Source organism: Callionymus lyra, unplaced genomic scaffold, assembly GCF_982586985.1.
Source record: "Callionymus lyra unplaced genomic scaffold, fCalLyr1.hap1.1 HAP1_SCAFFOLD_63, whole genome shotgun sequence".
NCBI classification, from domain to species: Eukaryota; Metazoa; Chordata; class Actinopteri; order Syngnathiformes; family Callionymidae; genus Callionymus; species Callionymus lyra.
The window spans coordinates 295,001-305,000 of record NW_028258571.1 but is presented as its reverse complement, the minus strand read 5'-3'; the positions used below and the strand labels follow the sequence as shown (position 1 = coordinate 305,000).

Genomic DNA, 10,000 nt, shown 5'->3' with positions numbered 1-10,000 from the left:
GGGAGCCTCCTCCTGCGGGGATGGGGAACCAGGGGCCTGGGGAACATTTTCAACACTTTGGGGCATTTTTAAACACTTTGCTCTTTTTCCCCCTCTCCCAACCAGGGGGCCTGGGGAGCCTCCTCCTGCGGGGATGGGGAACCAGGGGCCTGGGGAACATTTTCAACACTTTGGGGCATTTTTAAACACTTTGCTCTTTTTCCCCCTCTCCCAACCAGGGGGCCTGGGGAGCCTCCTCCTGCGGGGATGGGGAACCAGGGGGCCTGGGGAGCCTCCTCCTGCGGTGATGGGGAACCATGGGGCCTGGGGAGCCTCCTCCTGCGGGGATGGAGAACCAGGGGGCCTGGGGAGCCTCCTCCTGCGGGGATGGAGAACCAGGGCGCCTGGGGAGCCTCCTCCTGCGGGGATGGAGAACCAGGGGCCTGGGGAGCCTCCTCCTGCGGGGATGGAGAACCAAGGGGCCTGGGGAGCCTCCTCCTGCGGGCATGGAGAACATGGGGGCCTGGGGAGCCTCCTCCTGCGGGCATGGAGAACCAGGGGGCCTGGGGAGCCTCCTCCTGCGGGGATGGAGAACCAGGGGGCCTGGGGAGCCTCCTCCTGCGGTCATGGGGAACCAGGGGCCTGGGGAGCCTCCTCCTGCGGGCATGGAGAACCAGGGGGCCTGGGGAGCCTCCTCCTGCGGGGATGGGGAACCAGGGGGCCTGGGGAGCCTCCTCCTGCACCAGGGGGCCTGGGGAGCCTCCTCCTGCGGGGATGGGGAACCAGGGGGCCTGGGGAGCCTCCTCCTGCGGTGATGGGGAACCATGGGGCCTGGGGAGCCTCCTCCTGCGGGGATGGGGAACCAGGGGGCCTGGGGAGCCTCCTCCTGCGGGGATGGGGAACCAGGGGCCTGGGGAGCCTCCTCCTGCGGTGATGGGGAACCATGGGGCCTGGGGAGCCTCCTCCTGCGGGGATGGGGAACCAGGGGGCCTGGGGAGCCTCCTCCTGCGGGGATGGGGAACCAGGGGCCTGGGGAGCCTCCTCCTGCACCAGGGGGCCTGGGGAGCCTCCTCCTGCGGGGATGGGGAACCAGGGGGCCTGGGGAGCCTCCTCCTGCGGGGATGGGGAACCAGGGGCCTGGGGAACATTTTCAACACTTTGGGGCATTTCACAAGCGCTTCCCTCGCTTACGGCCACACCACCCTGAATGAGCCCGATCTCGTCTGATCTCGGAAGCCAAGCAGGGTCGGGCCCAGTTAGTACTTGGATGGGAGACCGCCTGGGAATACTGGGTGCTGTAAGCATTTTTTTTTGCCATTATTTGTGGGTAGAAAAGTGAGAAAAGTGACCTAAAATAGAACCGGGACTAGGCGGCAGTTCCCCCCACCAGGCGGCGGCATTTGGGGCATTATTTGTGGGTAAGAAAGTGAGAAAAGTGACCTAAAATAGAACCGGGACTAGGCGGCAGTTCCCCCCACCAGGCGGCGGCATTTGGGGCATTATTTGTGGGTAGAAAAGTGAGAAAAGTGACCTAAAATAGAACCGGGACTAGGCGGCAGTTCCCCCCACCAGGCGGCGGCATTTGGGGCATTATTTGTGGGTCAGAAAGTGAGAAAAGTGACCTAAAATAGAACCGGGACTAGGCGGCAGTTCCCCCCACCAGGCGGCGGCATTTGGGGCATTATTTGTGGGTAAGAAAGTGAGAAAAGTGACCTAAAATAGAACCGGGACTAGGCGGCAGTTCCCCCCACCAGGCGGCGGCATTTGGGGCATTATTTGTGGGTCAGAAAGTGAGAAAAGTGACCTAAAATAGAACCGGGACTAGGCGGCAGTTCCCCCCCACCAGGCGGCGGCATTTGGGGCATTATTTGTGGGTCAGAAAGTGAGAAAAGTGACCTAAAATAGAACCGGGACTAGGCGGCAGTTCCCCCCACCAGGCGGCGGCATTTGGGGCATTATTTGTGGGTCAGAAAGTGAGAAAAGTGACCTAAAATAGAACCGGGACTAGGCGGCAGTTCCCCCCACCAGGCGGCGGCATTTGGGGCATTATTTGTGGGTAGAAAAGTGAGAAAAGTGACCTAAAATAGAACCGGGACTAGGCGGCAGTTCCCCCCACCAGGCGGCGGCATTTGGGGCATTATTTGTGGGTAGAAAAGTGAGAAAAGTGACCTAAAATAGAACCGGGACTAGGCGGCAGTTCCCCCCACCAGGCGGCGGCATTTGGGGCATTATTTGTGGGTCAGAAAGTGAGAAAAGTGACCTAAAATAGAACCGGGACTAGGCGGCAGTTCCCCCCACCAGGCGGCGGCATTTGGGGCATTATTTGTGGGTAAGAAAGTGAGAAAAGTGACCTAAAATAGAACCGGGACTAGGCGGCAGTTCCCCCCACCAGGCGGCGGCATTTGGGGCATTATTTGTGGGTCAGAAAGTGAGAAAAGTGACCTAAAATAGAACCGGGACTAGGCGGCAGTTCCCCCCCACCAGGCGGCGGCATTTGGGGCATTATTTGTGGGTCAGAAAGTGAGAAAAGTGACCTAAAATAGAACCGGGACTAGGCGGCAGTTCCCCCCACCAGGCGGCGGCATTTGGGGCATTATTTGTGGGTCAGAAAGTGAGAAAAGTGACCTAAAATAGAACCGGGACTAGGCGGCAGTTCCCCCCACCAGGCGGCGGCATTTGGGGCATTATTTGTGGGTAGAAAAGTGAGAAAAGTGACCTAAAATAGAACCGGGACTAGGCGGCAGTTCCCCCCACCAGGCGGCGGCATTTGGGGCATTATTTGTGGGTAGAAAAGTGAGAAAAGTGACCTAAAATAGAACCGGGACTAGGCGGCAGTTCCCCCCACCAGGCGGCGGCATTTGGGGCATTATTTGTGGGTCAGAAAGTGAGAAAAGTGACCTAAAATAGAACCGGGACTAGGCGGCAGTTCCCCCCACCAGGCGGCGGCATTTGGGGCATTATTTGTGGGTAAGAAAGTGAGAAAAGTGACCTAAAATAGAACCGGGACTAGGCGGCAGTTCCCCCCACCAGGCGGCGGCATTTGGGGCATTATTTGTGGGTCAGAAAGTGAGAAAAGTGACCTAAAATAGAACCGGGACTAGGCGGCAGTTCCCCCACCAGATGGCGGCATTTGGGGACCCGTGGTGTGGGTAGAAAACTCACCAAAGTGACTTAAAATAGAACCGGTGCAGGCGGCATGTTCCCCCACCAGATGGCGGCATTTGGGGACCCGTAGTGTGGGTAGAAAACTCACCAAAGTGACTTAAAATAGAACCGGTGCAGGCGGCATGTTCCCCCACCAGATGGCGGCATTTGGGGACCCGTAGTGTGGGTAGAAAACTCACCAAAGTGACTTAAAATAGAACCGGTGCAGGCGGCATGTTCCCCCACCAGATGGCGGCATTTGGGGACCCGTAGTGTGGGTAGAAAACTCACCAAAGTGACTTAAAATAGAACCGGTGCAGGCGGCATGTTCCCCCACCAGATGGCGGCATTTGGGGACCCGTAGTGTGGGTAGAAAACTCACCAAAGTGACTTAAAATAGAACCGGTGCAGGCGGCATGTTCCCCCACCAGATGGCGGCATTTGGGGACCCGTAGTGTGGGTAGAAAACTCACCAAAGTGACTTAAAATAGAACCGGTGCAGGCGGCATGTTCCCCCACCAGATGGCGGCATTTGGGGACCCGTAGTGTGGGTAGAAAACTCACCAAAGTGACTTAAAATAGAACCGGTGCAGGCGGCATGTTCCCCCACCAGATGGCGGCATTTGGGGACCCGTAGTGTGGGTAGAAAACTCACCAAAGTGACTTAAAATAGAACCGGTGCAGGCGGCATGTTCCCCCACCAGATGGCGGCATTTGGGGAGCCGTAGTGTGGGTAGAAAACTCACCAAAGTGACTTAAAATAGAACCGGTGCAGGCGGCATGTTCCCCCACCAGATGGCGGCATTTGGGGACCCGTAGTGTGGGTAGAAAACTCACCAAAGTGACTTAAAATAGAACCGGTGCAGGCGGCATGTTCCCCCACCAGATGGCGGCATTTGGGGACCTGCAGTGTGGGTAGAAAACTCACCAAAGTGTCCTAAAATAGAACCGGGACCAGGGGGCCTCTTCCCCCACCAGGTGGCGGGCTTGGGGGGCTTGGTTTCCGGGTAGAAAACTCACCAAAGTGTCCTAAAATAGAACCGGGACCAGGGGGCATGTTCCCCCACCAGGCGGCGGGCTTGGGGGGCTTGGTTTGCGGGTAGAAAACTCACCAAAGTGTCCTAAAATAGAACCAGGACCAGGGGGCATGTTCCCCCACCAGGCGGCGGGCTTGGGGGGCTTGGTTTGCGGGTAGAAAACTCACCAAAGTGTCCTAAAATAGAACCGGGACCAGGGGGCCTCTTCCCCCACCAGGCGGCGGGCTTGGGGGGCTTGGTTTGCGGGTAGAAAACTCACCAAAGTGACCTAAAATAGAACCGGGCTAGGCGGCATGTTCCCCCACCAGGCGGCGGGCTTGGGGGGCTTGGTTTGCGGGTAGAAAACTCACCAAAGTGTCCTAAAATAGAACCGGGACCAGGGGGCATGTTCCCCCACCAGGCGGCGGGCTTGGGGGGCTTGGTTTGCGGGTAGAAAACTCACCAAAGTGTCCTAAAATAGAACCGGGACCAGGGGGCCTCTTCCCCCACCAGGCGGCGGGCTTGGGGGGCTTGGTTTGCGGGTAGAAAACTCACCAAAGTGACCTAAAATAGAACCGGGCCAGGCGGCATGCTCCCCCACCAGGCGGCGGGCTTGGGGGGCTTGGTTTGCGGGTAGAAAACTCACCAAAGTATCGGCAAAATAGAACCAGGGAAGGGGGGGATGTCGGTCACAAGGTGCCCGAGTCAGAGAACCAGGAAAACGGACATAAATCCAGAAAACCTCGGTGTCTGACTGCTCCTCAAAAAGTGGTCTTTTTGATGTCACGAGCGCAACCACCTAGAGGTTAATGGGGAGGGATGGTGTGAGCGCAAACGGATTTTTCCTAAGTGTGACTGCTCCTCAAAAAGTGGTCTTTTTGATGTCACGAGCGCAACCACCTAGAGGTTAATGGGGAGGGATGGTGTGAGCGCAAACGGATTTTTCCTAAGTGTGACTGCTCCTCAAAAAGTGGTCTTTTTGATGTCACGAGCGCAACCACCTAGAGGTTAATGGGGAGGGATGGTGTGAGCGCAAACGGATTTTTCCTAAGTGTGACTGCTCCTCAAAAAGTGGTCTTTTTGATGTCACGAGCGCAACCACCTAGAGGTTAATGGGGAGGGAGTGGAAAAAACGACAAAGTGTTGAGCTCCGGACCGGGATGGCGGGCGACTCGAGCGGTCATGCCCGACTTTGAGACACTTTGTCGCGGTCATGCGAGCGACCTCCACTGCTCCCCGGAGGTGCCCCGGACCGGGTTGGCGGGTGACTCGAGCGGTCGTGCCCGACTTTGAGACACTTTGTCGCGGTCATGCGGGCGTCCTCCGCCGGTCCCCGGAGGTGCCCCGGACCGGGTTGGCGGGTGACTCGAGCGGTCATGCCCGACTTTGAGACACTTTGTCGCGGTCATGCGGGCGACCTCCGCCGGTCCCTGGAGGTGCCCCGGACCGGGTTGGCGGGTGACTCGAGCGGTCGTGCCCGACTTTGAGACACTTTGTCGCGGTCATGCGGGCGTCCTCCGCCGGTCCCTGGAGGTGCCCCGGACCGGGTTGGCGGGTGACTCGAGCGGTCGTGCCCGACTTTGAGACACTTTGTCGCGGTCATGCGGGCGTCCTCCGCCGGTCCCCGGAGGTGCCCCGGACCGGGTTGGCGGGTGACTCGAGCGGTCATGCCCGACTTTGAGACACTTTGTCGCGGTCATGCGGGCCTCCTCCGCCGGTCCCTGGAGGTGCCCCGGACCGGGTTGGCGGGTGACTCGAACGGTCATGCCCGACTTTGAGACACTTTGTCGCGGTCATGCGGGCGTCCTCCGCCGGTCCCTGGAGGTGCCCCGGACCGGGTTGGCGGGTGACTCGAGCGGTCGTGCCCGACTTTGAGACACTTTGTCGCGGTCATGCGGGCATCCTCCGCCGGTCCCTGGAGGTGCCCCGGACCGGGTTGGCGGGTGACTCGAGCGGTCGTGCCCGACTTTGAGACACTTTGCCGCGGTCATGCGGGCGACCTCCGCCGGTCCCCGGAGGTTCCCCGGACCGGGTTGGCGGGTGACTCGAACGGTCGTGCCCGACTTTGAGACACTTTGTCGCGGTCATGCGGGCGTCCTCCGCCGGTCCCTGGAGGTGCCCCGGACCGGGTTGGCGGGTGACTCGAGCGGTCGTGCCCGACTTTGAGACACTTTGTCGCGGTCATGCGGGCGTCCTCCGCCGGTCCCTGGAGGTGCCCCGGACCGGGTTGGCGGGTGACTCGAGCGGTCATGCCCGACTTTGAGACACTTTGTCGCGGTCATGCGGGCGTCCTCCGCCGGTCCCTGGAGGTGCCCCGGACCGGGTTGGCGGGTGACTCGAGCGGTCATGCCCGACTTTGAGACACTTTGTCGCGGTCATGCGGGCGTCCTCCGCCGGTCCCTGGAGGTGCCCCGGACCGGGTTGGCGGGTGACTCGAGCGGTCGTGCCCGACTTTGAGACACTTTGTCGCGGTCATGCGGGCGTCCTCCGCCGGTCCCTGGAGGTGCCCCGGACCGGGTTGGCGGGTGACTCGAGCGGTCGTGCCCGACTTTGAGACACTTTGTCGCGGTCATGCGGGCGTCCTCCGCCGGTCCCTGGAGGTGCCCCGGACCGGGTTGGCGGGTGACTCGAGCGGTCGTGCCCGACTTTGAGACACTTTGCCGCGGTCATGCGGGCGACCTCCGCCGGTCCCTGGAGGTGCCCCGGACCGGGTTGGCGGGTGACTCGAGCGGTCGTGCCCGACTTCGAGACACTTTGCCGCGGTCATGCGGGCGACCTCCGCCGGTCCCTGGATGGCGGGCTCCAGTGAGGTCGGCGGGGGAAGGCTCGGGCTGAGGCCGACTTCGGTGCCTCAAAGTCGGACAAGGTTGGATTGGAAGTCCGCTGTGTTGAGGACCAGTGGCATTCGGCGGTGGAACGCTCAGAACTTGGCCGACATCGGTGCCTCAACGTCGGACAAGGTTGGAGTGGATGACCGCTGATAACTCTGGTTCTTTTGCCAGACGAAAGAAATTTTTCCCGAGTGTGACTGCTCTGAAAAAAGTGGTCTTTTTGATGTCACGAGCGCAACCACCTAGAGGTTAATAGGGAGGCACCATAACAGGAGAGGGAGTGAAAAGGCTCGGACGGTGGCCGAGCCTGGTGCCTCAAAATCGGACAAGGTTGGAGTGGATGACCGCTGAAAACTCTGGTTCTTTTGCCAGACGAAAGAAATTTTTCCCGAGTGTGACTGCTCTGAAAAAAGTGGTCTTTTTGATGTCACGAGCGCAACCACCTAGAGGTTAATAGGGAGGCACCATAACAGGAGAGGGAGTGAAAAGGCTCGGAGGGTGGCCGAGCCTGGTGCCTCAAAATCGGACAAGGTTGGAGTGGATGACCGCTGAAAACTCTGGTTCTTTTGCCAGACGAAAGAAATTTTTCCCGAGTGTGACTGCTCTGAAAAAAGTGGTCTTTTTGATGTCACGAGCGCAACCACCTAGAGGTTAATAGGGAGGCACCATAACAGGAGAGGGAGTGAAAAGGCTCGGACGGTGGCCGAGCCTGGTGCCTCAAAATCGGACAAGGTTGGAGTGGATGACCGCTGAAAACTCTGGTTCTTTTGCCAGACGAAAGAAATTTTTCCCGAGTGTGACTGCTCTGCAAAAAGTGGTCTTTTTGATGTCACGAGCGCAACCACCTAGAGGTTAATAGGGAGGCACCATAACAGGAGAGGGAGTGAAAAGGCTCGGAGGGTGGCCGAGTCTGGTGCCTCAAAGTCGGACAAGGTTGGAGTGGATGACCGCTGAAAACTCTGGTTCTTTTGCCAGACGAAAGAAATTTTTTCCGAGTGTGACTGCTCTGCAAAAAGTGGTCTTTTTGATGTCACGAGCGCAACCACCTAGAGGTTAATAGGGAGGCACCATAACAGGAGAGGGAGTGAAAAGGCTCGGACGGTGGCCGAGCCTGGTGCCTCAAAATCGGACAAGGTTGGAGTGGATGACCGCTGAAAACTCTGGTTCTTTTGCCAGACGAAAGAATTTTTTTCCGAGTGTGACTGCTCCTCAAAAAGTGGTCTTTTTGATGTCACGAGCGCAACCACCTAGAGGTTAATAGGGAGGCACCATAACAGGAGAGGGAGTGAAAAGGCTCGGAGGGTGGCCGAGCCTGGTGCCTCAAAATCGGACAAGGTTGGAGTGGATGACCGCTGAACACTCTGGTTCTTTTGCCAGACGAAAGAAATTTTTTCCGAGTGTGACTGCTCTGCAAAAAGTGGTCTTTTTGATGTCACGAGCGCAACCACCTAGAGGTTAATAGGGAGGCACCATAACAGGAGAGGGAGTGAAAAGGCTCGGAGGGTGGCCGAGCCTGGTGCCTCAAAATCGGACAAGGTTGGAGTGGATGACCGCTGAAAACTCTGGTTCTTTTGCCTGACGAAAGAAATTTTTTCCGAGTGTGACTGCTCTGCAAAAAGTGGTCTTTTTGATGTCACGAGCGCAACCACCTAGAGGTTAATAGGGAGGCACCATAACAGGAGAGGGAGTGAAAAGGCTCGGAGGGTGGCCGAGCCTGGTGCCTCAAAATCGGACAAGGTTGGAGTGGATGACCGCTGAAAACTCTGGTTCTTTTGCCAGACGAAAGAAATTTTTTCCGAGTGTGACTGCTCTGCAAAAAGTGGTCTTTTTGATGTCACGAGCGCAACCACCTAGAGGTTAATAGGGAGGCACCATAACAGGAGAGGGAGTGAAAAGGCTCGGAGGGTGGCCGAGCCTGGTGCCTCAAAATCGGACAAGGTTGGAGTGGATGACCGCTGAAAACTCTGGTTCTTTTGCCAGACGAAAGAAATTTTTTCCGAGTGTGACTGCTCTGCAAAAAGTGGTCTTTTTGATGTCACGAGCGCAACCACCTAGAGGTTAATAGGGAGGCACCATAACAGGAGAGGGAGTGAAAAGGCTCGGAGGGTGGCCGAGCCTGGTGCCTCAAAGTCGGACAAGGTTGGAGTGGATGACCGCTGAGAACTCTGGTTCTTTTGCCTGACGAAAGAAATTTTTTCCGAGTGTGACTGCTCTGCAAAAAGTGGTCTTTTTGATGTCACGAGCGCAACCACCTAGAGGTTAATAGGGAGGCACCATAACAGGAGAGGGAGTGAAAAGGCTCGGAGGGTGGCCGAGCCTGGTGCCTCAAAATCGGACAAGGTTGGAGTGGATGGCCGCGGAGAACTCTGGTTCTTTTGCCTGACGAAAGAAATTTTTTCCGAGTGTGACTGCTCTGCAAAAAGTGGTCTTTTTGATGTCACGAGCGCAACCACCTAGAGGTTAATAGGGAGGCACCATAACAGGAGAGGGAGTGAAAAGGCTCGGAGGGTGGCCGAGCCTGGTGCCTCAAAGTCGGACAAGGTTGGAGTGGATGACCGCTGAGAACTCTGGTTCTTTTGCCTGACGAAAGAAATTTTTTCCGAGTGTGACTGCTCTGCAAAAAGTGGTCTTTTTGATGTCACGAGCGCAACCACCTAGAGGTTAATAGGGAGGCACCATAACAGGAGAGGGAGTGAAAAGGCTCGGAGGGTGGCCGAGCCTGGTGCCTCAAAATCGGACAAGGTTGGAGTGGATGGCCGCGGAGAACTCTGGTTCTTTTGCCTGACGAAAGAAATTTTTTCCGAGTGTGACTGCTCTGCAAAAAGTGGTCTTTTTGATGTCACGAGCGCAACCACCTAGAGGTTAATAGGGAGGCACCATAACAGGAGAGGGAAGGAAAAGGCTCGGAGGGTGGCCGAGCCTGGTGCCTCAAAGTCGGACAAGGTTGGAGTGGATGGCCGCGGAGAACTCTGGTTCTTTTGCCTGACGAAAGAAATTTTTTCCGAGTGTGACTGCTCTGCAAAAAGTGGT

General features: G+C 57.6%; 1 non-coding gene across 1 annotated transcript; it reads left to right on the top strand.

Annotated features, from left to right (window-relative positions):
- The first annotated feature begins 1,164 nt into the window (after positions 1 to 1,164).
- On the top strand, positions 1,165 to 1,283 carry LOC148058656 (5S ribosomal RNA). Its single transcript, XR_015709685.1, has one exon. It is a non-coding gene; the product is annotated as a 5S ribosomal RNA (ribosomal RNA).
- The last annotated feature ends 8,717 nt before the right edge of the window (positions 1,284 to 10,000 follow it).